A 27,493-nucleotide genomic window follows, 5' to 3' on the forward strand; every position below is an offset into this window, starting at 1 on the left:
GGAGACACGTCCACAAGTAAAAATTAGTCAAAACAAAACACATCAATAAAACAAGTGAGAGAGACTTAAAACAAAAGTAAAACAAGTTAAAACAACGACAAAAATCAGAAGTAAAACAAAAGTAAGGCAAATGTAAAACGTAAATAAAGCGAGGAAACACAATTTAAAATAAAATCTAGATAAAGAAAATCCTAAGAAGTCAATAAAATCTAAATATAGGAAAATCTAGAAAATAACAATAACCTTTTAAATAAAAGAGATTAAAATAAATTTTATCAAGAAAATGGGAATTTAAACAGACACGAAACAGACAAGGCTTGAGACAGTCACGAAAGAGACAAGGCTTGAGACAGGCACGAAAGAGACAAGGCTTGAGACAGGCACGAAAGAGACTTGGCTTTACCTCTTTATTCCTAATACTTAAGTCACACTCAACCTTAGTACGAACTATCAGTGTGATTCACTGGTCTTCAGTCACCCTCACACAAACTCAAAACATATTCAAAACTTTCAAGGAGTTTCAGCCCCGTGTAATACGCAAGAATTTTGCGTAATTTACAAGCTGCTCTGGGAAAAAAGACGCATTTTAACGCCTTCGCTGGCGTACATTGAAGCTCGAACTTTGGCTCGCTCTATATGCAAATTGGATAAGATTGCCCACCTATCTCATGCGTATTTCGGTGGGTAAGTATTGGAATTATAGGTCTACTAACTTCCAAATGCTGGGTTTCTTCTGGAAATTTGAGGAAGATTCTCATTACATTTATAAGATAGCGTTAAAGAACGACCATTACACGATATTCTCCCCATAAGGATTTTACACAAAGTATCCTTACAGCATCACTTTTTGGAATCCAGGTAGTCGATATTATCTCCTACAAGGCATCAATAGTTTTCAAAAACTCTCCAGAAAACCCGTCATCAGGTTCTTAACATTGATAGTGGTGGAGGAATTGTTATCACGAACCGCATCACGGGAAATGGATGATGACCTCTGCCGAAGACACTGAAAACTCTGATGAATCACAGGGATGTTTAGAAGTATTTGTTTAGTCATAGAGTTGTCATGAAGTGGAACAATCTGGAGAATGACGTAGTGGAGGAAGGGTACATGCATAGCTTTAAGAAGAGGTACGACAAAGCTCATGGAGAGTGAGAGTGGACCTAGTAGCGACCAGCGAAGAGGCAGGGCTAGTTACTAGACCCCTGCAGCTATAAATACCTGAGTACAAATAGGTGGACGGGGGCGCACGCGCACACACACACACACACACACACACACACACACACACACACACACAGATCTGACAAATGACAACTTCCATACGAAACCATCAATATCAGTACTGGAAAAGTGTTCCAAATAGATCCTTACATCCGCCAGGAAAATCCTCGATTCAGAACAAGGAAATTACTGTATCTTCACAGTTTCCATCAGAGACATGCCAGAATGTACAGACTACCAGATATCCAGATAAATAATATCTCCATGTAACTCTTATGTCCAGACATCCAGAGCTATAAGCAGCTCTTATTTGTGAGTCATTCTTTGAGCTCACTCTTTCTTCTTACTGGTGACCTCTGAAACTCCTACCAACTTGACTGAGCTTCGTAATACGGTTCACCACAGTCTGCTTGTTCAACTACTCTATACAGCTGATACGTCATATGTGCAACAGTTAGGTATGTTTCTCCGAAACGTTTCGCCTGCATAGTTAGCTTCTTCAGTCGAATACAGAGGGAGCAGAAGCAGTAGAGATGTCAAGACTATGTAATCAGTCCATCAGTCTATTTATGGTGTGTCCGGTGGTGTCTTCTTTATCTGTGAAAGAGATTCATGTAATGTTTGATCACTGTATTAGTCTGTCAAGCAACTTAGGTAAGTTGGAGCTGAAGCTTCTGGTCATCTGAAAGAGGCCTTCCGCTGGCTTACGTCACGAGCTGGGCTTGTCTGATTCACTTTCGTTTTTAATGTTTTACTTTTTTCACTCTTCATAGTTAGGAATTGCTTCTTGTGTGTTTATTATTCAGTAAACTGAATATATCATCACCTTTAGTTTCTCCCTTTTTTTTTTCATATATACTTTTCTGAAGAACTGTGGTAGGGGTGTAACTCTTCGAAATACTGAGAAGGATCCTTCCATTACGACTCACATTTCTAATGGTCATCACATTATTAAAGATCCTATTTAACTTAGATCTTGCCTGTCAAGGTTTTATGGATTTTAGAAAATTCTGTGAACTTCAGTTCTTGTGTTGCAGCCCCGCAGCACCGGGTTGCAGCCCCGCAACACCGGGTTGCAGCCCCGCAGCACCGGGTTGCAGCCCCGCAGCACCGGGTTGCGGCCCCGCAGCACCGGGTTGCAGCCCCGCAGCACCGGGTTGCAGCCCCGCAGCACCGGGTTGCAGCCCCGCAGCACCGGGTTGCGGCCCCGCAGCACCGGGTTGCAGCCCCGCAGCACCGGGTTGCAGCCCCGCAGCACCGGGTTGCAGCACCGGGTTGTGTTATAAGCAAGGGCCACTAGCAGTGTTGCAGGAATTTTACAACACAAGTTCCAAACTCATAATTAAAGAAATAGTTAAGATGCTTGTGTCTTAAGGCAGTTATGATTCAAACCAATAATATCAAAGATTATTTTAAAAACCCTTTCTCTTAAATACTCCTACATGGCCACACTATAAAAAGTTTCTAGGGGACGGAGAGAGAGAGAGAGAGAGAGAGAGAGAGAGAGAGAGAGAGAGAGAGAGAGAATTACACTGTTATCGGAATATCTTAGGTAAATTACGTGCTTCTAACTGAATTATACAGTTAATATACAAATAACCCGCACATAGGTGACAGGAGCTTACGACGACGTTTCAGTTATTTGTGTATTGTTCCAGTCACGGTATTGTGTCTGTTCTTTACACGGTTAAATCACGTGTGTGAACCTACCCTGAACCTCCTCACAGCATTTATTTAAGTTTCAACAGCATCTAAGAGGAGCATACAACAGAGAAAGAGAGAGAGAGAGAGAGAGAGAGAGAGAGAGAGAGAGAGAGAGAGAGAGAGAGAGAGGCAGTTTAATTAAGGTCGTAACTATGATACCAGCTGTAACACATGAATGTTTATAGGAATGGTGGCAATTGCTTCCGAGTTCTTGCTCTGTTATGTGCATACGTCGACAGGATACCGTCAGCTCGGATACATATAACAGTTCGAAAACAGCGATACACATCAGAGTTCGGAGACACGTTCAGAAACTCATTACACATGGACTCTTATCTGGGCCTGAATACAATCAGAAGTGTTGTTCGATCATTTTTTGGGTGTGTGTATATCTGTATGGTATGGCTTTCAAACGTACCGACGACATACCAAGAGAGACTAAATCTGAACATCAGAAGGAATACCGAATAATTTCCTTTGCTTGATATGCAAATGTGTATAGACTAATAGATTTTCCTTTTTTAAGATACGTGGAGCATGAGAAAGATTTATCATGCTTCAGGGTACCTTCCCCAGTACTCCACAGCACTTTCATACACCCCACAGTACCTTTCCAAACCGGTTAGTATTTCCCCCCCACAATTTACAGTACAAATGCATCACCCTATTGACCTTCATAAACTAATGTATCGCCTTTCAGCTTGATAAAGCTTGATGTATCACCACTTTCAGCTCTGTACACCCTAAATGGTGATATTACGGTGTAAAGAGCTTCTGCTCTTTACACCGTAATATATCACCCTACAGCTCTTTACATAAATCACTCCACAGCTGTTTACACCCTAATGTGTCTTCATGCTACAGCTGTTTACACCCTAATGTGTCTTCATGCTACAGCTGTTTACACCCTAATGTGAACAGCTCTCACAGTCTGCTGGCCTCCTCTCACACCTTCGTGGCAATATCACAATTTGAAGCTGTAAATCCCCCACCTTCCTTACATCTTCTGGAAGAATGTCTCTTTCGTTTTCATTCCGCGGGTTGCATAGCACTCGGGTATTTCCTGGGTTTTTGTTGTGGTTCTCCCGTTTTCTTTTATACTATTTACCACTTTTTTATGAAATACTCTATACATTCTCTTTCTTATATACTTACGTCTGTTCGTCTAGTTTTTTCTATGCTGAAATTCCGTTTTGTTCTCTGTCTTCATTAATTTTTGTCCTCCTGTCTTGTTTGTATATTCCGTTCTCTCACCCTGTCTTTTTTTTTCCTTTCACCACCTTTCTCTACCACATTATCGTAATACTTTCCTCTTCCTTCTACGACACTTATCTACATGAAATTCCATCATTAACGTCTCCGACAATTTCCTGTTTATCGTAATCCTTTATTTCTTTTGCACTGCATTTTATCACCTTCAAACATATTCACTTTAATTCACTGTAGCCAAGAATTTATATAGGTCACTTGTTTAGTAAGTTTCTAGGATGAGGATTGAAAGTTTGATGACGTTTTAATTTATGCTGCAAACGTCATTGTATAATTTGCGTAGGTAATATTTTATTAAACATCTCTTCTTTAAAAACTTGTCTTAAATCTTTCTTTTGTATTTTTTCTTTCATGCAAAATCTATGTTCTGCAACATTATGTTGAACAGAGGTTGCTATCGTCCTTGGCACAAGTCACAGTACAGTGACGGGACAAATTCTCAAACTACAATACTATGCCAGATACCATTTAAAACAAACAATATCTATAAACCCACAATACTCTGCTTGAATACATTTATAACAATCAGCATCACACTTGGAACAATTCACAACTCGTGCTACTGTGCATGAAGGAATTCACAACACAATGTCGTGCTTGCAACAGTTTACAGCGAAGATGAATACCTTTCGATAAATTGAGATTCTCTCTTACATCTGTGTGTACATAAATGTCAATCAACTTGCTCTGTCTGTTGTTGGTTTTCTAATGTCTGTCTGGGAGATAAAGTCTATTCCATCTGGTACTGCTAATTGTTTCGATTTACTAGAGCTTATGCCCATCATGGAATCACATAGCCTTTTATGGAGTCCTCGGGGAAGCGACTTGTACTACCGGAAGGGAGACCCGTTTAAGAGGAAGTACAGAAGAATCAAGGGTCAGTTAACATTGTGGGAGCCTGACTAGGCTGCTGCAGCTAGGGTTTGGGGCCTGTTTAGGCTAATGTGAGGGTTTTGGGCCTGGCAGGCTGGAGCAATGAGGATTAGGACCTGTCTGGGCTGGTGCAGAAGGAATTTGTGGTCAGTCTAGACTGGTGCAGTAAGGGTTCGTAGCCTGGCTGAGCTGGCTGAATAACTGGCGAGTGTGGCCTCTGAACCAGTTGGACAACAGTTCCACAGTATTATCAAGTCAACTTAACTGGAATTACTGAATAGTATCCCCTCCCTCTCTACTGATATCCCTATTTTTGTTTTTGTGTAGTGGTAAAATTTGTCTAAAGTATAAAACTTGTATCTCACCCATTAAAGTATCAGCAAATATCTATAAGTTGTAATGCTCTTTTGATTTTTTCCCTTTTGCTATTGCTTTTCTGATGCTTATTGTGAATTATCACTGCCTTGTATACCACAAGCGATACCTGATCAGAATGCAAAGAAGCTTGTCCCATATGTAACTAAGTTCCAAGAGGAGTATTTAATACTGGCAAGCCTGAGAGAATAACTTCAGCTAACCAGTATATAATAATATAATATATATACATATATATACATTATATAATGCCGTGCCGAATAGATAAAACTTGCTATTTTGGTCTAAATAGCAACGCTCTTCTTACCGAACAAGGCAAGCGAAAAATTGTGTACGAAATAATTTCGCAAAATCATTCTGAATCTAACGAAAAAATATATATTTGTGTTTGTTTATTAAATTATTATAAACTTATCTAAAACATATTTAGCTGGATTAGGCTAAATTAAATTGCTCTTGTTATAATAAGGTTAGGCAAGGTTTCTAAGGTTCTTTTGGTAAAAATTATTAATTTTTACATTAACCTAAATAAAAAAAAATATTTTTAAACGTATAAGAGAAAATTTTAGAAAGGACAATTTTAAACGAGTTCTTGCTAATTGGTCAATTTTACCAATTCTCAGGCCCCAGGACAGTTCCAGGTGATACCTCCCTATATATGTATATATATATATATATATATATATATATATATATATATATATTATATATACATATACATATATATATATATATATATATATAAATATATATATATATTAATATATATATATTATATATATTTTTTTTTTTTTTTTTTTATTATCACACCGGCCGATTCCCACCAAGGCAGGGTGGCCCGAAAAAGAAAAACTTTCACCATCATTCACTCCATCACTGTCTTGCCAGAAGGGTGCTTTACACTACAGTTTTTAAACTGCAACATTAACACCCCTCCTTCAGAGTGCAGGCACTGTACTTCCCATCTCCAGGACTCAAGTCCGGTATGCCGGTTTCCCTGAATCCCTTCATAAATGTTACTTTGCTCACACTCCAACAGCACGTCAAGTATTAAAAACCATTTGTCTCCATTCACTCCTATCAAACACGCTCACGCATGCCTGCTGGAAGTCCAAGCCCCTCGCACACAAAACCTCCTTTACCCCCTCCCTCCAACCCTTCCTAGGCCGACCCCTACCCCGCCTTCCTTCCACTACAGACTGATACACTCTTGAAGTCATTCTGTTTCGCTCCATTCTCTCTACATGTCCGAACCACCTCAACAACCCTTCCTCAGCCCTCTGGACAAGAGTTTTGGTAATCCCGCACCTCCTCCTAATTTCCAAACTACGAATTCTCTGCATTATATTCACACCACACATTGCCCTCAGACATGACATCTCCACTGCCTCCAGCCTTCTCCTCGCTGCAACATTCATCACCCACGCTTCACACCCATATAAGAGCGTTGGTAAAACTATACTCTCATACATTCCCCTCTTTGCCTCCAAGGACAAAGTTCTTTGTCTCCACAGACTCCTAAGTGCACCACTCACTCTTTTTCCCTCATCAATTCTATGATTCACCTCATCTTTCATAGACCCATCCGCTGACACGTCCACTCCCAAATATCTGAATACGTTCACCTCCTCCATACTCTCTCCCTCCAATCTGATATTCAATCTTTCATCACCTAATCTTTTTGTTATCCTCATAACCTTACTCTTTCCTGTATTCACCTTTAATTTTCTTCTTTTGCACACCCTACCAAATTCATCCACCAATCTCTGCAACTTCTCTTCAGAATCTCCCAAGAGCACAGTGTCATCAGCAAAGAGCAGCTGTGACAACTCCCACTTTGTGTGTGATTCTTTATCTTTTAACTCCACGCCTCTTGCCAAGACCCTCGCATTTACTTCTCTTACAACCCCATCTATAAATATATTAAACAACCACGGTGACATCACACATCCTTGTCTAAGGCCTACTTTTACTGGGAAAAAATTTCCCTCTTTCCTACATACTCTAACTTGAGCCTCACTATCCTCGTAAAAACTCTTCACTGCTTTCAGTAACCTACCTCCTACACCATACACTTGCAACATCTGCCACATTGCCCCCCTATCCACCCTGTCATACGCCTTTTCCAAATCCATAAATGCCACAAAGACCTCTTTAGCCTTATCTAAATACTGTTCACTTATATGTTTCACTGTAAACACCTGGTCCACACACCCCCTACCTTTCCTAAAGCCTCCTTGTTCATCTGCTATCCTTTTCTCCGTCTTACTCTTAATTCTCTCAATTATAACTCTACCATACACTTTACCAGGTACACTCAACAGACTTATCCCCCTATAATTTTTGCACTCTCTTTTATCCCCTTTGCCTTTATATATATATTTATATATATGTCGTGCCGAATATGTAAAACTGGTCAATTAGCAAGAGCTCATTTAAAATAAAGTCCTTTCTAAAATTTTCTCTTATACGTTTGAAGATATATTTTTTTCATTAATGTTGATGTAAAAATTTATAATTTTGCACCAAACGGAACTTAGAAAACTTACCTAACCTTATTATAACAAGAACAATTTATTTTAACCTAACCCAACTTAATATATTTTAGATTTGTTTACAGTAATTTAATACTAAACAAACACAGTGAAATATATTTTTTTCGTTAGGTTCAGAATGATTTTGGCGAAATTATTGCATACACAAATTTTCACTTGTCTTATATGGCAAGATGAGCTTTGCTATTTAAGCCAAGATCGCAAGTTCTGCCTATTCGGCACGACATATACATATATATATACATAATATATACATGCAACTAAAAATGCCGATTCGATTCGTGGGCGAAACGTTTCCTCTAAGAAATGTCCTGAACTGTATATTAGTGTCCTTTTTCCCCCACAGGATTTTGTATAATTACAGAGTTTTCGCTTCGTAAGTCTTTTATGAAGAACAACATTTATCTTAGAAGTTTAAATGCATTTTTAAACTAATATTGGTTATCCATCCTTTTTCTCCAAACGCTGTCAGTTTTCAATATTAAGTCACTGAGGGTTTCCTTGTTTAGTACATATTTCTATAATTTTGTTTCTGTTAGTTCCATAATATACACTCTCTCTTAGTTAATCCTGTCTTTCAGCTAGCGTCCAAAAGTCTTTATATTCCTCATTTTTATTTCATCGTTGTTCTGTCTACTACTTTCCTCGTGTCCCAAGATTCCAATTCATGGATAAGTTAAGCCTATTTTAAAGAAAAAAAAAATACTTTTCTCGTCAAAACAAGGAAAAAAATTGAAAGGGTAGCTAGGTGAAGCTTACCAGTATATTCGACACTGTTTCAACCCCAACAAACTCGTCAACATTACCCCCATCCTCTTGCAACTCCAGGCATCAGCGCTGGCAGGTTTGATAACCATTAAATCGATTACTCCCCAAAAATCCACTTGGTACAAAAATTGGAAAACCCATTACCAACATGTTCAGAGACCTGGTTTGGTTCTTGTATACCGATGAGACTTTTGATACATCTAATTATAAAATTTTCCCTGTGAACATTAAAGGTTTAATTGATATAATTACCATGTTCAGTATGCATATTAAATAGGATTTTTATATTATCTTAATCATTTTGCTTATAAAATTATTTTAGTTTCACTTATTATACTCAAGTCTAATATCGAAAGTATAATTAATACCACTATTAACAATATCACAGCTATCGTCAATACTGTCAGCATCACTTCTATTAAATTACCATCACCATACAAAAAGTTCTATAACACCATACGTCATCACCACTCCTGCCACAATTGTCAGTGTTATCATTACCACTGTTACCAGCATAAATTCCTTAAAATCAACACACCAACAACAATACCACCTAACATAGCATTCACCACAGTAACCACCACCTCAGCCTCTTCTTCCCGGTCATCACTATCAACACAGGTAGAATTATAAACCCAGTTATCACCACCACTACCACCACCACCGTTCGCCACCATTATCACCCTTGCCCATTAATCTTCAATATCCATCCACACATCAGGCGCATTTGACTTAATTAGAGATGTCCGTAGTGCAGCTCTCCACAACACGCCTCTGAGAGGTGCTTAATTAGAGCTCTGTCTCCGGTATATTGTCTCCGTGACCCCCATCCTTCCTCCTCCTCCTCCTACTACCTCTAATTCTACTACTATTGCCACTGCTACTGCAATATTAATACGACTGCTGCTACTACTACGCTTCTACCCGTTATTATTACCAGTACCGCTACCTCCCTTCTCCACCTGAGCCGCCGCCGCCTCCTGAGCCACCGCTTCCTCCTGAGCCGCCGCCGCCGCCTCCTCCTCCTGAGCCGCCGCCGCCGCCGCCTCCTCCTCCTCCTGAGCCTTCTCGTCTTCCTGAGCCTTCTCCTCCTGAGCCTTCTCCTCTTCCTGAGCTTTCTCCTCCTCCTGAGCCTTCTTCTCCTCCTGAGCCTTCTCCTCCTGAGCCTTCTCCTCTTCCTGAGCTTTCTCCTCCTCCTGAGCCTTCTTCTCCTCCTGAGCCTTCTCCTCCTCCTGAGCCTTCTCCTCCTCCTGAGCCTTCTCCTCCTCCTGAGCCTTCTCCTCCTCCTGAGCCGCCTCCAGCAGGGTTAACGACAACAACGTCTAATTGACAGGTCTTTGTTCAACCCTCTCCCTTCCTGCTGCTCCTACTACTACTCCTTCGTTAATTGAGCCTTGTATTGTCTGTCTACAGAGATCCTGCCTCTCAGCTTCTCCGTTGCTAAGGTTCCCTTTACGGTTTTCCTACGTTCCTCTATTTTATAATTACGTATCTCTGAAGAATAAGGGTGTTCCTTATAGTAGCTACGGGAATCCTAGTATATAGATATAAAGTTTGTAAGGAAACAGGACAAGTGTTTCCTGACGCTGGTTCCAAATTTCCATCACTCGTGTACTCTAGCAAGGTGGATTTTTTATTTTAATCACAGGGAAGCACTAAACCCGTAGGGTTATACAGCGCATGTGGGGGAATGGAAGGTATTCAGGCTCAATTCAGGGAACTGGAGCACAGATCCAATTCCCTAGATCAAGAGCCCCCTCACCAGCATCAAGGACCCTCCCTTGAGGGGCTAGCAAGGTGAAGGTTAGTAATAATGGACTAAGAAGAAGCTTCTTCGCACATATGCTGTATTCTTATAAAGATTAATGAACTGATTGCTTGGACTCCAGGCTGATCTTCACCATCATTTGTTTTAGACTGATGAAGCCACAATGTAGCGAATAGTTTCCACAGTAAAAATACCAAAGTATCTCGACTGTGGCAAGTAACTTATCAACTTGTCGGTTCTCTGAATTATTTACCGACTTTAAACCTTAACAGCTGATTCATCTCATCAGAACTACACACTGCTTGACTGTGTATAGGTTCAATTTATTTTCACTATACTAATGTAGTTAAAATACTTGGATTTCATAGACTCTGGGCAATAAGTGATCTTTAGGTCTGTATCAAATTTTTAAACAATGCTTTTATCCATAAAACATTTGCGTTGTTACCGACTTGCCTAGACTCCCCTTTATAAGACAAGTTGTCATACCGATTTTTCATTCAGTAACAAAAGAATGCCTCTTCCTATTGGTTTGAAACCTTCAATGCTGTTATACTTTATGGAAAGGATGATATTCATTAAATTTAGTCATTGTATACAGGAAAATTTTCGACAGACTAAAAAATTGAAATCAGATTCCATGCGAAAACTGGAGTTTTTTTTCTGTCAGCTTTAACCTCAGTTTCCAGAGCTAGAAATAAGAAATTAGGCGATCAAGCTAAAAAAATGTATCTAAATAATATTGTATAATATTTTAAACCCTCGATGTATAATTTCTTATGCAATTCTCTATGACAGTTCTGGATATATTAAGTATTAGATGATAATGGATCAGAACCTTTGCTACACCCTAGATGGAGGATCAGAACCTTCACTGCACCCTAGGTGGAGGATCAGAATCTTCACTGCATCCTAGGTGGATCAGAACCTCCACTGCACCCAAGGTGGATCAGAACCTCCACTGCACCCAAGGTGGATCAGAACCTCCACTGCACCCTAGGTGGAGGATCAGAACCTCCACTGCACCCTAGGTGGAGGATCAGAACCTTCACTGCACCCTAGGTGGAGGATCAGAACATTCACTGCACCCTAGGTGGAGGATCAGAACATTCACTGCACCCTAGGTGGAGGATCAGAACCTTCACTGCACCCTAGGTGGAGGATCAGAACCTTCACTGCACCCTAGGTGGAGGAACAGAACCTTCACTGCACCCTAGGTGGAGGATCAGAACCTTCACTGCACCCTAGGTGGAGGAACAGAACCTTCACTGCACCCTAGGTGGAGGAACAGAACCTTCACTGCACCCTAGGTGGAGGAACAGAACCTTCACTGCACCCTAGGTGGAGGAACAGAACCTTCACTGCACCCTAGGTGGAGGAACAGAACCTTCACTGCACCCTAGGTGGAGGAACAGAACCTTCACTACACCCTAGGTGGAGGAACAGAACCTTCACTGCACCCTAGGTGGAGGAACAGAACCTTCACTGCACCCTAGGTGGAGGAACAGAACCTTCACTGCACCCTAGGTGGAGGAACAGAACCTTCACTGCACCCTAGGTGGAGGAACAGAACCTTCACTGCACCCTAGGTGGAGGAACAGAACCTTCACTGCACCCTAGGTGGAGGAACAGAACCTTCACTGCACCCTAGGTGGAGGAACAGAACCTTCACTGCACCCTAGGTGGAGGAACAGAACCTTCACTGCACCCTAGGTGGAGGGACAGAACCTTCACTGCACCCTAGGTGGAGGAACAGAACCTTCACTGCACCCTAGGTGGAGGGACAGAACCTTCACTGCACCCTAGGTGGAGGAACAGAACCTTCACTGCACCCTAGGTGGAGGAACAGAACCTTCACTGCACCATAGGTGGAGGAACAGAACCTTCACTGCACCATAGGTGGAGGAACAGAACCTTCACTGCACCATAGGTGGAGGAACAGAACCTTCACTGCACCCTAGGTGGAGGAACAGAACCTTCACTGCACCCTAGGTGGAGGAACAGAACCTTCACTGCACCCTAGGTGGAGGAACAGAACCTTCACTGCACCCTAGGTGGAGGAACAGAACCTTCACTGCACCCTAGGTGGATCAGAACCTTCACTGCACCCTAGAAGGATCAGAACCTTCACTGCACCCTAGGAGGATCAGAACCTTCACTGCACCCTAGGAGGATCAGAACCTTCACTGCACCCTAGGAGGATCAGAACCTTCACTGCACCCTAGGAGGATCAGAACCTTCACTGCACCCTAGGAGGATCAGAACCTTCACTGCACCCTAGGAGGATCAGAACCTTCACTGCACCCTAGGAGGATCAGAACCTTCACTGCACCCTAGGAGGATCAGAACCTTCACTGCACCCTAGGAGGATCAGAACCTTCACTGCACCCTAGGAGGATCAGAACCTTCACTGCTTCCTAAGAGGATCAGAACCTTCACTGCTTCCTAAGAGGATCAGAACCTTCACTGCATCCTAGGTGGTGGATCAGAACCTTCATTGCATCCTAGGTGGAGGACGAGAACCTTCAGTACATCCTAGATGGGGGATCAGAACCTTCACTACATCCTAGATGGGGGAACAGATCCTTCACATCCTAGATGGAGGATCAGATCCTTCACATCCTAGATGGAGGATCAGATCCTTCACATCCTAGATGGAGGATCAGATCCTTCACATCCTAGATGGAGGATCAGATCCTTCACATCCTAGATGGAGGATCGGATCCTTCACATCCTAGATGGAGGATCGGATCCTTCACATCCTAGATGGAGGATCGGATCCTTCACATCCTAGATGGAGGATCGGATCCTTCACATCCTAGATGGAGGATCGGATCCTTCACATCCTAGATGGAGGATCGGATCCTTCACATCCTAGATGGAGGATCGGATCCTTCACATCCTAGATGGAGGATCGGATCCTTCACATCCTAGATGGAGGATCGGATCCTTCACATCCTAGATGGAGGATCGGATCCTTCACATCCTAGATGGAGGATCGGATCCTTCACATCCTAGATGGAGGATCGGATCCTTCACATCCTAGATGGAGGATCGGATCCTTCACATCCTAGATGGAGGATCGGATCCTTCACATCCTAGATGGAGGATCGGATCCTTCACATCCTAGATGGAGGATCGGATCCTTCACATCCTAGATGGAGGATCGGATCCTTCACATCCTAGATGGAGGATCAGATCCTTCACATCCTAGATGGAGGATCAGATCCTTCACATCCTAGATGGAGGATCAGATCCTTCACATCCTAGATGGAGGATCAGATCCTTCACATCCTAGATGGAGGATCAGATCCTTCACATCCTAGATGGAGGATCAGATCCTTCACATCCTAGATGGAGGATCAGATCCTTCACATCCTAGATGGAGGATCAGATCCTTCACATCCTGGATGGAGGATCAGATCCTTCACATCCTAGATGGAGGATCAGATCCTTCACATCCTAGATGGAGGATCAGATCCTTCACATCCTAGATGGAGGATCAGATCCTTCACATCCTAGATGGAGGATCAGATCCTTCACATCCTAGATGGAGGATCAGATCCTTCACATCCTAGATGATCAGATCCTTCACATCCTAGATGATCAGATCCTTCACATCCTAGATGATCAGATCCTTCACATCCTAGATGATCAGATCCTTCACATCCTAGATGGAGGATCAGATCCTTCACATCCTAGATGGAGGATCAGATCCTTCACATCCTAGATGGAGGATCAGATCCTTCACATCCTAGATGGAGGATCAGATCCTTCACATCCTAGATGGAGGATCAGATCCTTCACATCCTAGATGGAGGATCAGATCCTTCACATCTTAGATGGAGGATCAGATCCTTCACATCTTAGATGGAGGATCAGATCCTTCACATCTTAGATGGAGGATCAGATCCTTCACATCTTAGATGGAGGATCAGATCCTTCACATCTTAGATGGAGGATCAGATCCTTCACATCTTAGATGGAGGATCAGATCCTTCACATCTTAGATGGAGGATCAGATCCTTCACATCTTAGATGGAGGATCAGATCCTTCACATCTTAGATGGAGGATCAGATCCTTCACATCTTAGATGGAGGATCAGATCCTTCACATCTTAGATGGAGGATCAGATCCTTCACATCTTAGATGGAGGATCAGATCCTTCACATCTTAGATGAAGGATCAGATCCTTCACATCTTAGATGGAGGATCAGATCCTTCACTGCAGCCTAGATGGAGGATCAGATCCTTCACTGCAGCCTAGATGGAGGATCAGATCGTTTACTAAATCATAGATGAATGACCCACACGAGCTTAGCGCTTCGTATGAGGTAAACACCATATGATACATCTCACATTTTTTCGCTTTCTCTCCGCTTTTCATTCGTTCTTTTCTCCCTCTCCTTCCTCCCCTCTCCCGCTCCCCTCTCCCCCCCTCTCTCCACATTTAATCTCACTACAACCTACCTATCGATAAACCACTATCCCCCACTCCTCCATCACCCCTACTCATCGCAACCCGCGCGTCGTACATCTTGCGAGTAATCCGATCACCCCCCCCCCCAAATCTGCATTCCCGTCCTATCTATCACATTCTCCCTTCCACCACAAGCTCCCCTCCACCACAAGCTCCCTTCCACCACAAGCTCCCCTCCACCACAAGCTCCCCTCCACCACAAGCTCCCCTCCACCACAAGCTCCCCTCCACCACAAGCCCCCCTCTACCCCAAGCTCCCCTCCACCACAAGCTCCCCTCAATCAGCCAATCTTCAATTTGCTTCCCCAGTAGCGGGGTGAAATGACCCTTCTACTGACTTTTATGGTCTTTCATGCTGTGATTTACAGAGACGAGCCGCAGTCAGTAGATGACTGATGCTGCGGCTCCCACCCGCCCCCGTGTAGGAGAGGGGGGGGTGTAGTTGTGGGTGTGTGGGGAAGGTGAGGGTGTGGCTGGAGGTCAGGATGTTTGGGTATTGGCGAGGATGTGAGGGTGTAGACGAGGGTATGTGGGTGTAGGTGAGGGTATGTGGGTACAGGTGAGGGTATGTGGGTGCAGGTGAGGGTATGTGGGTGCAGGTGAGGGTATGTGGGTGCAGGTGAGGGTATGTGGGTGTAGGTGAGGGTATGTGGGTGTAGGTGAGGGTATGTGGGTGTAGGTGAGGGTATGTGGGTGTAGGTGAGGGTATGTGGGTATAGGCGAGGGTATGTGGGTATAGGCGAGGGTATGTGGGTATAGGCGAGGGTATGTGGGAATAGGCGAGGGTATGTGGGTATAGGCGAGGGTGTGTGGGTATAGGTGAGGGTGTGTGGGTATAGGTGAGGGTGTGTGAGGGTGGGCGGGTTTTTGGGTGTATGTGTATGTGTGTGTACTCACCTATTTGTGGTTGCAGGGGTCGAGTCTTAGCTCCTGGCCCCGCCTCTTCACTGGTCGCTAATAGGTCACTCTTCCTGGTCCATGAGCTTTATCGTACCTCTTCTTAAAGCTATGTATGGATCCGGCTTCCGCTACATCACTTCTCAATCTATTCCACTTCCTGACAACTTCCTAACATCCCTGTGGTTCATCAGAGTCTTCAGCTTTCAACTGTGACCCCTTGTTGCTGTGTCCCAGCTATGGAACATCCTGTCTGTCCACCTTGTCAATTCCTCTCAGTATTTTATATATCGTTATCATATCCCCCCCCTCTCTCTCCTCCAGTGTCGTCAGGTTGATTTCCCTTAACCTCTTCTCGTAGGACATGCCCCTTAGTTCCGGGACTAGTCTTGTTGCAAACCTTGGCACTTTCTATAGCTGCCTTACGTGCGCACTTTCTCTGGCTGCCTTACGTGCTTGACTAGGCATGGGTTCCAAACTGGTGCTGCTTACTCCAATATAGGCCTAATGTACACGGTGTGCAGGATCCTGAGCGATTCCTTAAGATGTTGGAATGCTGTTCTTAGGTTTGCTAGGCGCCCATATCCTCCAGCAGTTATTTGGACGATGTACGCCTCAGATGTGCCCAGTGCCATACTCACCGCAAGATCCTATTCCTAGAGGGAAGCTTTTAGTCTTTGGCCCCCTAGACTGTACTCCGTCTACTGTCTTCTTTGCCCTTCCCCAATCTTCATGACTTTGCACTTGGTGGGGTGTACGTGTGTGCGAGTACGCGTGTGTGTGTACGTGTGCGAGTACGTGTTTGTGTGTACGTGTGCGAGTACGTGTTTGTGTAAATGAAGAGTGAAGGTATTTGAATATATAATTTATCTACACAAGCACTTTCCTGATTTTTCACATTATCGGTTCCTTGATAATGAGAGAAATCACGAAAGTTCTTGGACATTCTCTATTTTTTCACAATGGCTATTTTGCTTATTGTGATATCACTTTTTACTGTGATCTTATTGCATTTACATGAAAATGAGCCATGGAAGAGGGATTGGCGAGGGGTGGCAGGTAGCATTCGCTGGGGGATGGAGGTGTTGGAAGACTGAAATTGTGGGAGTGACAGGCATGGTAGGTGAAATGTTAGGTGTGCTAAGAGGCGTTGGATGTAATGTTTAGATGACGTGGTTGAGGGCGTAGCAGGAGGCGTGGATGGGATATGTTCACTTGCATATTGTAAACACTAGGAGTGTGTTGCTACCTCTCTCTGTACGACAGCGATTCAGTAGGAACAAAAACTAGCACTGTTTTTTCCAATCATTTTCCACCTCAAGATGTGTTTCAGTGTTGAAATCTGTCAGTCCCGAGGAATAAGGAGGAGACGTGGAGGCTAGAAATGTGGGAAAGGGAAAGGTGAAGGAAGAGGAGAAATGAGTGGGAAGGAAGGTGGGAAAGTAGTTGCTGGTGTACTGTGCACGCCATAGACCTGTAGACAGGTCCACAGGTCTATGTTGCTAGTGTATTGTGCACGCCATAGTCCTGTGGACATTAGGTGCTAGTATACTGTGCACACCATAATCCTGTGGACAGTAGCTGCTAGTGTATTATGCACACCATAGTCCAATTTATTGTAGTTGCTGGTGTATTGTGCACCCCATAGACCTGTGGACAGTAGTTGCACGTGTAGTGTGTATCTCAAAGTCTTCTGGACAGTAGTTACTATGTATTGTGCACGCCATAGTCCTTTGGACAGTAGCTGCTAGTGTATTGTGCAACCCTCATCCATGCTATGGACGGCTGCGCTAGAACATACGGATACAAAAAAAAAATCAGATACAGTATTTACTCTTAAATAAATTAATAAAATTAATGAAGCGCATTATCACTTAGAACATTATCCAGTTTATGTTCCTCAACAAGTGGACATCGTAAGTGTTCCTGAGAGTGGTAATACAGCTGTATTTTCTTTTTTTAATAATTTAACTTATTCAGCTTTTAGTTTATTGTACATTTCTCTTGCTGTCTCTCTCACTTTAAACTTGTGTGCAAAACGTTTTTCCCATTTGACATTTTTTTCTTATTTGTCGACACCTATTGGATGGTTTAGTTTTGTCGTTTTGAGAGAGGGGGAGACAGGGAGAGAGGGGAGGATGGGGGGGAGAGAGAGGAAGAGAGGCAGGAGGAGAGGAGAGGGAAAAGAGAGAGAGAGAGAGAGAGAGAGAGAGAGAGAGAGAGAGGACAGACTCACCTTTCCTTTACAATATTGTCATGTAAAAGTTTCGTCCCTTTAACATTACTAATGTTTCAATACACTTTTTTTTCGAAATTCGTTAATCTCTGGGTAATAATAACAACAGTTCTTTGGATACAATCCACCTCATATTACTGGGCAACGCTGTTTATGATAAACACAATTATGTTCATGGTGAATTATTATCCTTAAATTTGAAACTCAATCTCGTTTTAGAAAAGCGGATATGTGAAATATTTGAAATATTGTGTCTTATAACAGAAGTTTAAATCACGAAACCATAATAACAGGCTTGCCCAGGGTTCGAGTCCCACCAGTTCTGTGGTTTATAAAAGCATAAAATTTGACACGAAGCTGGGAGAATTACACTGATGACTTTTGGCTATAGGCCTATGAAATATTTGTACCTGATTGGAAGTCTCAGACGATTTTAAAAACAAACTGCTAAGAGACATAAGAATATCAAAAACAACTAATTCCGATCACAACCTAATCGAAGTCTAGACGTACATGCATAGGGGTCTTGATCAGCAGAATGCATGTACCTGTGAAGGTGTCTTCACAAAATACAACTTCAACAGCAAGAACATCAACTGGGACCAGGTAAACCATGTCCTAAACGAAACATGTTGGGAAGATGTCTTAAATGACATGGATCCAAACCAGTGCCTTGAAAGGATCAACTTCCTGGCAGCTGAAGCATGTTCTAGGCATATTCCCCTAAGAAAGAAGAAGAGCAGGAGTAACCTGGAGAGAGAAAGACGCTCCCTCTACAGAAGACGACGAAGAGTCTCTGAGCTCCTCAGGAGTGCTAGAATATCTGATACACGAAAGGAGGCGCTGACCAGGGAAGTGGAAACTATCGAACTTAAGTTAAATGACTCTTACAGGAACCAGGAGAGGCAGGAGGAGCTTAAAGCTATTAGTGAAATTGAAAGGAATTCAAAATATTTCTTTTCATATGCCAAAAACAAGGCAAATACCACATCTGGTATCGGGCCCTTACTCAGACAGGATGGGACTTACACAGATGACAACAAGGAAATGAGTGAAATATTGAAATCCCAGTACGACTCTGTGTTTAGTGAACCACTAATCGGTCTGAGGATCGACGACCCAAATGATTTCTTCATGAGTGAGCCTCAAAACTCCATAAATGTAAGCCAGATTTCCGACATTACCCTAACTCCGATAGATTTCGAGAAAGCCATTGACAACATGCCTATGCACTCAGCCCCGGGCCCAGACTCGTGGAACTCTGTTTTCATTAAGAACTGCAAGAAACCCTTCTCGCGTGCCCTAAGTACACTATGGAGGAGGAGCTTGGACATGGGTGAAATTCCACAGTCACTTAAAACAACGGATAAAGCCCCACTCCATAAAGGTGGCAGAAAAGCATTAGCTAAGAACTATAGACCAATAGCTCTGACGTCCCACATCATAAAAATCTTTGAAAGAGTGCTAAGAAACAGGATTGCAAATCACATGGATTCCCAAAATCTGCACAATCCAGGGCAACATGGGTTCAGGGCAGGTCGCTCCTGCCTCTCACAACTACTGGATCACTATGACATGGCCTTGGATGCATTGGAAGAAAATCAGAATGCAGATGTAATATACACAGACTTTGCAAAAGCATTTGACAAATGCGATCATGGCGTAATAGCCCATAAAATACGTGCTAAAGGAATAACTGGGAAAGTGGGGAGATGGATCTTCAACTTCCTAACAAATCGAACACAAAGAGTAGTGGTCAACAGAGTTAAATCGGAGGCTGCCATAGTGAAGAGCTCTGTTCCAAAAGGCACAGTACTCGCCCCCATCTTATTCCTTATCCTCATATCAGACATAGACAGAGATATACACCACAGCACCGTATCATCCTTTGCGGATGATACTAGGATCTGCATGAGGCTGTCATCTGCTGAGGACGCAGTTAACCTCCAAGAAGATATGAACTAAGTTTTCCAGTGGGCAACGGTAAACAATATGATGTTCAATGAGGACAAATTCCAACTACTCCGTTATGGAAAACTGGAGGAGATAATAACTAGAACAGAGTATACTACTAACTCCGGCCATACAAAAGAGCGGAAAACTAATCTAAGGGACCTGGGAGTAGTAATGTCTTAGGATCTCACTTTCAAGGATCACAACAGTGCCACGATCGCACGTGCAAAGAAAATGATAGGATGGATAATGAGAACTTTCAAAACGAGAGATGCCAAGCCAATGATGATCCTTTTCAAATCACTTGTTCTCTCTAGGCTGGAATACTGCTATACATTAACATCTCCATTCAAAGCAGGTGAAATTGCAGATCTAGAGTGTACAGAGATCCTTTACTGCACGTATAAGTTCTGTCAAGCACCGTAACTACTGGGAACGCTTGGAAGCACTTGACTTGTACTCGTTGGAACGCAGGAGGGAGAGATATATCATAATCTACACTTGGAAAATCTTGGAAGGAATGGTCCCAAATCTGCACACAGAAATCACTCCCTACAAAAGTAAAAGACTGGGCAGGCGATGCAAAATGCCCCCAATAAAAAGTAGGGGCGCCATTGGTACACTAAGAGAAAACACCATAAGTGTCCTGGTCCCAAAACTGTTTAACAGCCTCCCATCAAGCATTAGGGGAATTGCCAATAAGCCCCCTGGCTGCCTTCAAGAGAAAGCTGGACAGATACCGAAAGTCAGTGCCAGATCAGCCGGGCTGTGGCTCGTACGTTGGACTGCGTGCGGCCAGCAGTAACAGCCTAGTTTATCAGGCCCTGATCCACCGGGAGGCCTGGTCATGGACCGGGCCGCGGGGGCGTTGATCCCCGGAATAACCTCCAGGAATGTAATGCTTGACTTTTCTTCGTCGTATCTGATACTGTATAGACATCTGGGCTCTTTAGCCCCGGAAATGTTGGAGGCTTGATACTTCGTCCACTAATCACGAAATTAACGCGGTTCTCTGGTAGCAAGGGTTTCCCCTCAATCCATTGGGAAATGCGTGGAGAATGGGAGGCAATTAGATTTGATTCAAGGGCGAGACAAGAGCCCGTTGCCAGCATCAGGGCAGCACCATGAAGGACAGACAAACACAAGCCCTTAAGTATGTACAGCTCACGGTGGTGCTGTAATGAGTTAGGATAGGAACTTCCTCTCTTCATCCTTCTTAAATGATTAGTTTCTTGCTCTTCTGATTGCGCGTTCCAATTTAAGTTTGGGTTATTGAGATCCAATCCTGTTGCTGCATCATTAATATTGCTGACTTCTCGAAGTAGTTCAAAATAGTTTTAACCCCACAACCTCGCTTCACTTCTGTAGACTTCCCACCAACATAAAAATAAATTGATTGAATTCATGTCTATAAAAAAGCATTAGAATTGTTACCAGATAATTTGTAAACAATTAGCACTTTAACTTGATTATCTATCAAAACCCAGAGGTTCAGTCCTTAGACCCGTTATATGTTTATAATACATTTAACTATCTGTCCACACCATTGGTATGTAGCGTGTAATAAAATTTTTAAACAATATCTTGTTGCATCAAATTTTACCATGCAAGAAAAAAAAACTTATATACTGTTTTTTTGGCACTTGATTGCATTTGTTTAATCATAAATGTAAAGTGGATAACTTTTACAAGAAGAAGAAACAAAGTCAACAGACAGCTCTTCCCACTTTAAACACAACAACGAAACACCAGATGCAGTGATCAATACGCCAGCACTGAAGATTCCTACATTACCTGGAGAGAGTTCCGGGGGTCAACGCCCCCGGAACAGTGACAGCGTAGTGAAAAACTGGTGGTGACAATGGTAGTGACAGTGTCACAAGGAACTGTGACAGTGTTGCAGTGATAGTGATAGTGTCATAAGGAACAACACCAAGAGTGACAGGAGTGTAGTGAGGAACTACCACAGGACTGCAGTGATAACCAGTGGCATAGTACAGCAATACAATTGCTTCAGTTCCTATTATTTCGTGATTAATTTCAATGTACCACATTTCCTCAGTTACCCAACACCTTTAACTTCTTGAGCCTGCCATCACACACACACACACACACACACACACACACACACGGGAGTGTCCCTGTTCGCAGATGATGTGAAGTTAATGAGGAGAATTAAATCAGATGAGGATCAGGCAGGACTTCAAAGAGACCTGGACAGACTGGACATCTGGTCTAGCAACTGGTACAGGAGGCAAAGGACCCAGGAAAATAAGGAGATTAGTAGAAGAGCCAGAAACGAGTATGCACAGATGAGGAGGGAGGCCCAGCGACAGTACGAGAACGACATAGCATCGAAAGTCAAGTCTGACCTGAAACTGCTGTATAGCCACATTAGGAGGAAGACAGCAGTTAAAGACCAGGTGATAAGGCTGAGGAAACAAGGTGGGGAACTCATAAGAAACGATCAATATGTATGTGTGGAGCTATATATGAGATTTAAGGAAGTATTTACAGTGGAGACAGGAAGGCCTCTGGGGAGACAGAACAGAGGGGTACATCAACAAGGAATATACCAACAAGTGATGGGTGACATACATACAAATGAGGAGGAGGTGAAGAAGTTAAGGGACATCGATACCTCAAAGGCAATGGTACCGGACATCTCCCCGTGGGTCCTTAGAGAACGGATATGCTGTGTGTGCCACTTACCACAATCTTCAACACATCCCTGGAAACTGGGCAACTACCTGAGGTATGGAAGACGGCAAATATAGTTCCCATTTTTAAAAAAGGAGACAGAAAAGAGGCACTAAAATATAGACCTGTGTCACTGACGTGTATAGTATGTAAAGTTATGGAGAAGATTATCAGGAAGAGAGTGGGGGAGCAACTGGAATGGAACAAGAGTATAAACGCCAACCAGCACGGATTCATGGAAGGCAAATCCTGTGTCACAAACCTTCTGGAGTTTTATGATAAAGTAACAAAAGACACAAAAGAGAGAGGTGGGTTGATTGCATCTTCTTGGACTGCAAGAAGGCCTTTGACACAGTTCCTCACAAGAAATTGGTGCAGAAGCTAGAGCATCAGGCGCATATAACAGGAAGGGCACTGCAATAGATCAGAGAATACCTAACAGGGAGGCAACAACGAGTCATGGTGCGTGATGAGGTGCCACAGTGGGCACCTGTGAAGAGCGGGGTCCCACAGGGGTCGGTCCTAGGACCAGTGCTATTTTTGGTATGTGAATGACATGATGGAAGGGTTAGACTCAGGAGTGTCCCTGTTCGCAGATGATGTGAAGTTAATGAGGAGAATTAAATCAGATGAGGAATAGGCAGGACTTCAAAGAGACCTGGACAGACTGGACATCTGGTCTACCAACTGGCTTCTGGAGTTCAACCCTGCCAAATGCAAAGTCATGAAGATCGGGGAAGGGCACAGAAGACTGCAGACGGAGTATAGGCTAGGTGGCCAAAAACTGCAAACCTCGCTCAAGGAGAAAGATCTTGGGGTGAGTATAACACCGAGCATGTCTCCGAAAGCACACATCAACCAGATAACTGCTGCAGCATATGAGCGCCTGGCAAACCTGAGAACAGCGTTCCGATACCTTAGTAAGGAATCGTTCAAGCTACTGTACATCGTGTACGTCAGGCCCATACTGGAGTATGCAGCACCAGTTTGGAAACCGCACTTGATCAAGCACGTCAAGAAATTAGAGAAAGTGCAAAGGTTTACGACAAGGTTAGTTCTAGAGCTAAGGGGAATGTCCTATGAAGAAATGTTAAAGGAAATCGGCCTGAAGACACTGGATGACAGGAGGGTCAGCGGAGACATGATAACGACATATAAAATACTGCGCGGAATAGACAAGACTTACAAACACAGGATGTTCCAGGGAGGGGACACAGAAACAAGAGGTCACAATTGGAAGTTGAAGACTCAAATGAGTCAAAGGGATGTTAGGAAGTATTTCTTCAGAGTTGTCAGGCAGTGGAATAGCCTAGAAAGTGACGTAGTGAAGGCGGGAACCATACATAGTTTTAAAACGAGGTATGATAAAGCTCATGGAGCAGGGAGAGGACCCATTAGCACTCAGTGAAGAGGTGGGGCCAGGAGCTGAGTCTCGACCCCTGCAACCACAATTAGGCGAGTACGTACACACACACACACACGAATCACAGGGCAAGGTTTGCAGTACGGCATGTTACTATATTTTTTAAGCACCAAACCGTAATTGTCTTCAGTACTTTAAAACATCGATCTTCCAGACGTAAATCTCAAGACTCAAACTACCAAACCAATCATGCATTTGTTAAAATATACAGAGTTGCGCAAACAAGTGAAGACTGAACGTGTTGATGCAAGTTTCCCTCAGACCAATGATGTCAGGAAGTTGGTTTTGTACATAATCAATTAGGTCGTCTCTTGGGGGTGTGCTGCTGCTGCTGCTGCTGCACTTACACTGGTTTGTGTTCATAAAATATTAATTTGACAGTCATAAAGAACATGAATCAACAAGGTGCTACTTAAAATTGCTGGCTCGAGTTGCCATGAAAGGAAGGAGAGAAGTGGAGAAGGGGAGAGAGAGAGAGAGAGAGAGAGAGAGAGAGAGAGAGAGAGAGAGAGGTAAAAGTGCAGACAAGAACATGGAAACAAAGGAGTGCAGGGAAAGAAGAAGTGAGAGGGACGGAAGGAAGAAGGGAGAAGGAAAAACAGTAGAGAGGGAGAGGTGTGGAAGGACAGCTAGATAAAGCAAATGTTTAAATATGTTTAGAAGTATAACTGATTTATTAAGTAAAGGAGAGAAAGTGACAGGGATGGTGGTAGTGGTGGTAAGTGGGAAATTATGTAATATATATATATATATATATATATATATATATAGGTAGATGGCGAGAATATTTTGAGGAACTTTTAAATGTTAAGGAAGAAAGGGAGGCGGTAATTTCATGCACTGGCCAGGGAGGTATACCATCTTTTAGGAGTGAAGAAGAGCAGAATGTAAGTGTGGTGGAGGTACGTGAGGCATTACGTAGAATGAAAGGGGGTTAAGCAGCTGGAACTGATGGGATCATGACAGAAATGTTAAAAGCAGGGGGGGATATAGTGTTGGAGTGGTTGGTACTTTTGTTTAATAAATGTATGAAAGAGGGGAAGGTACCTAGGGATTGGCGGAGAGCATGTATAGTCCCTTTATATAAAGGGAAAGGGGACAAAAGAGATTGTAAAAATTATAGAGGAATAAGTTTACTGAGTATACCAGGAAAAGTATACGGTAGGGTTATAATTGAAAGAATTAGAGGTAAGACAATGTAGAATTGCGGACGAGCAAGGAGGCTTCAGAGTGGGTAGGGGATGTGTAGATCAAGTGTTTACATTGAAACATATATGTGAACAGTATTTAGATAAAGGTAGGGAAGTTTTTATTGCATTTATGGATTTAGAAAAGGCATATGATAGAGTGGATAGAGGAGCAATGTGGCAGATGTTGCAAGTATATGGAATAGGTGGTAAGTTACTAAATGCTGTAAAGAGCTTTTATGAGGATAGTGAGGCTCAGGTTAGGGTGTGTAGAAGAGAGGGAGAATACTTCCCGGTAAAAGTAGGTCTTAGACAGGGATGTGTAATGTCACCATGGTTGTTTAATATATTTATAGATGGGGTTGTAAAAGAAGTAAATGCTAGGGTGTTCGGGAGAGGGGTGGGATTAAATTATGGGGAATCAAATTCAAAATGGGAATTGACACAGTTACTTTTTGCTGATGATACTGTGCTTATGGGAGATTGTAAAGAAAAATTACAAAGGTTAATGGATGAGTTTGAGAATGTGTGTAAAGGTAGAAAGTTGAAAGTGAACATAGAAAAGAGTAAGGTGATGAGGGTATCAAATGATTTAGATAAAGAAAAATTGGATATCAAATTGGGGAGGAGGAGTATGGAAGAAGTGAATGTTTTCAGATACTTGGGAGTTGACGTGTCGGCGGATGGATTTATGAAGGATGAGGTTAATCATAGAATTGATGAGGGAAAAAAGGTGAGTGGTGCGTTGAGGTATATGTGGAGTCAAAAAACGTTATCTATGGAGGCAAAGAAGGGAATGTATGAAAGTATAGTAGTACCAACACTCTTATATGGATGTGAAGCTTGGGTGGTAAATGCAGCAGCGAGGAGACGGTTGGAGGCAGTGGAGATGTCCTGTCTAAGGGCAATGTGTGGTGTAAATATTATGCAGAAAATTCGGAGTGTGGAAATTAGGAGAAGGTGTGGAGTTAATAAAAGCATTAGTCAGAGGGCAGAAGAGGGGTTGTTGAGGTGGTTTGGTCATTTAGAGAGAATGGATCAAAGTAGAATGACATGGAAAGCATATAAATCTATAGGGGAAGGAAAGAGGGGTAGGGGTCGTCCTCGAAAGGGTTGGAAAGAGGGGGTAAAGGAGGTTTTGTGGGTGAGGGGCTTGGACTTCCAGCAAGCGTGCGTGAGCGTGTTAGATAGGAGTGAATGGAGACGAATGATACTTGGGACCTGACGATCTGTTGGAGTGTGAGCAGGGTAATATTTAGTGAAGGGATTCAGGGAAACCGGTTATTTTCATATAGTCGGACTTGAGTCCTGGAAATGGGAAGTACAATGCCTGCACTTTAAAGGAGGGGTTTGGGATATTGGCAGTTTGGAGGGATATGTTGTGTATCTCTATACATATATGCTTCTAAACTGTTGTATTCTGAGCACCTCTGCAAAAGCAGTGATAATGTGTGAGTGTGGTGAAAGTGTTGAATGATGATGAAAGTATTTTCTTTTTGGGGATTTTCTTTCTTTTTTTTTTGGGTCACCCTGCCTCGGTGGGAGACGGCCGACTTGTTGAAGAAAAAAAAAAAAAAAAAAAAAAAAAAAATATATATATATATATATATATATATATATATATATATATATATATATATATATATATATATATATATATATATATATATATATATATATTAGTACTTAATAGGTAAAACTGGTCAATTAGCAAGAACTCATTTAAAGTGAAGTTCTTTTTAAATTTTTCTCTTATACGTTTGAAGATATATTTTTCATTAATGTTAATGTAAAAATTTATAATTTTGTACTAAAAGAAACTTAGAAAACTTACCTAACCTTATTATAACAATCAATTTATTTGAGCCTAATCAAACTATATATATTTTAGATACGTTTACAATAATTTAATAATAAACACAATGAAATATATTTTTTTCGTTAGGTTCAGAATGATTTCTGCAAAATTATTGCATACACAAGTTTTCGCTTGTCTTATATGGCAAGATGAACGTTGCTGTTTAAGCCAAGATCCCAAGTTTTACATATTCGGCACGACATTTATATATATATATATAT

The 27,493-nt window shown here is 42.5% G+C and overlaps 1 protein-coding gene across 3 annotated transcripts in view; it reads right to left on the reverse strand.

Moving 5' to 3' along the window:
• The window catches only part of LOC128701873 (glutamate receptor 1), a 1,634,372-nt gene that overhangs the window by 1,408,948 nt on the left and 197,931 nt on the right, over positions 1-27,493 (reverse strand). The window lies entirely within an intron of this gene.

This window comes from Cherax quadricarinatus, chromosome 69 (genome assembly GCF_038502225.1).
Source record: "Cherax quadricarinatus isolate ZL_2023a chromosome 69, ASM3850222v1, whole genome shotgun sequence".
Classification (NCBI taxonomy): Eukaryota; Metazoa; Arthropoda; class Malacostraca; order Decapoda; family Parastacidae; genus Cherax; species Cherax quadricarinatus.